Raw genomic sequence first — 2,383 nt, 5'->3', positions numbered from 1 at the left:
TGTCACCCATGATCTTGTCATTGTCTCGCATTTTGTTTGTTGCGGTGTTTGCATGGAACGCAATGAGCAAAATCGACGTCACAGTCTCTCTCTCTCTCTCTCTCTCTCTCTCTCTCTCTCTCCCTCTCCCTCTCCCCTCACCCTCACCCTCACCCTCCTTCATTCACTGCAGCTTTTGACATTACTCCACTCGATTGCCCGTTTACCCCCAAGTCAAGTCTGAGACAGGCAAGAAGTGTAAAAGAGGTGGGCCATGTCATATCCGCTCAGTGCGCATGGGATTGTTGGCCTGCACGGCTCTGATCATTGTTCAGCAGAACAATTCCTGCACCGAGCAGCAGGAAGGCAGCATATCAGAAACAGGGGGGGGAATAGCTGCAAACACAGGCTGCTTGGACAACTCGCACATAGTTTTTCACTGCATCAATAGCATGGGTTTATCTTCTACCGTATTTTTTGTTGAAATAGCTTTTGGTCTTTATTAAAAATGGTTACTCTTCTTCTGATTATTTTTGTCTTTTTAAATATGTTGTCTTGCTGTAACATTTACTTTACACATTTGTTTTCAAATGAATCTAAATTACTCTGCACTTTATGAATATATGAATATATTTATATATTTCCACCTTAATACTGTTCTTTGAAAATGACCTGGTGTCTGTTAAAGTTCAATTGAATGACCATGAGAACCAGGGCCGTATACCTAAAGATATTCTTCAGACCTTTTAAAAATAACTATCTTTCATGGAAATATGCAAATTATCCTTGGAAAATCTTTCTTGAAATAGCCTACTTTGAAATTATGTTGAGGTTGGTTGTATATTTGTATTGGATAATCAATGATAGCCTACGTAAACATTTATTTGCCTATAATTAGTTTCGTAGCCTATTGACTTTGGTCAAGAAGGCGTCCTAAAATGTCCCTTTAACGTTGATTGATTGTCCGATTGATTGATTTGATTTGATGATTAAAGAAAACACAGTACGTGCGTGTTGGTCTCTGGGCCTGCTGTGGGCTAAAGCAAAATTCTTATAGAAGAAAAAGAGAAATGAAACCACTTTTTTGATAATTGATTGGCAAATTATTCGTTTTTTTATTTTAAGCTATAGTTGTTCAAAGTGGTTGCTAGACAACAGATTGGTTCCGGTGTTGCGGTGGTTCTAAGGTGTGATCACATGACAGCGGTTTGAGCCAATCAGAGGTGAGTTCTGGCACTGACCGGTCTCTATCTGGATATTATCTTCCAGGATAATAACGGAGGGATGCGGCGGCTGAGGAGCCGGTTACTCACGTGTGAGCAGCGCCAGTCCAATCTGATTTTGCCTCTGCAGATCAATAGCGGACGTCTGGGAGAGCAGGTGGGGGGGGGGGGGGGGGGGGTGTTGCTGTTCAGGTAGGCTAGGGAGAGAAAAGGAAAGGTGCAACAGGTCAACAACAGTTTGACCCAAGAAGAAAATCAAGTGCTATACAAGCTGGCCCTTTAGTGAGCTGCTCCTGGAGCTATCCGGGGAAATACAAAATCAGCATGGCCAAAATGATTGCTTCTTAAAGGAGTTGGGAATAATTGTAGGAGAAAAAATAAGAAAAATTAAAACTCAGAACAAAACCATGATGTTTAAAATAATAAGAATGTATGTCCTTAATACCACTCATAACAAGCAGATCACGAATATTAAAATGTAGCACAGACTTCATCATATTTTATTATTATTAAACCTTTTATTATTGTAATTATCATTAGGCTATAATTATTGTTTGTAGGTTGTTAGGCCACAGCTTTATTAAAAATCATAAAGCCCTGAACTCACAGAAAAATGTTTAGCTCTTCTTCTAAGATCCCTACAAATTACATTAATCACTTCGGATACTTGTTAAATCAGTGTGTGGAAAAAGTGTATTTAAATAGTTGTTGTTTTTGCATTAATGGCATTAAGGGCCATACGAAAAACAGACTACAAACTCTTAATTATGAGGACAATCTTCCACCAATGCTGTAATTTAAGTGTAATTTTATTTATAAACTTAATCTAGTTAAAGTCTTGAAAATATATATTTAATTTCCTTCGTTCTGTCTTTGAACAACGAGTTTAAAAAATATATATTTTCAAAGTTTCCTCTCCATGCAGCTGAAAATATTAAACTCATTGCTTCTGGTGGTTTGTTTTGCCACAATGCAGATCTGATTGGCTTACAGTAGGCCTATCAGTAGTTTGTATCAGGTTAGATACGCTCAGTACGCATGCCCACTCCCTGCTATTGAAACCATAATGTTTTCGTAGCATGGGGCTCACACTGCTAAAGCCATTGAAGCCGGCATGTAACATGTCCAGCTACACGCAAATACCAACAAAAAAACCAAAGTGATACTCAGTGAAAGTCAGT

Source organism: Gymnodraco acuticeps, unplaced genomic scaffold, assembly GCF_902827175.1.
Source record: "Gymnodraco acuticeps unplaced genomic scaffold, fGymAcu1.1, whole genome shotgun sequence".
In the NCBI taxonomy this organism is placed as follows: Eukaryota; Metazoa; Chordata; class Actinopteri; order Perciformes; family Bathydraconidae; genus Gymnodraco; species Gymnodraco acuticeps.
Note: the sequence above shows the minus strand (reverse complement) of the source record.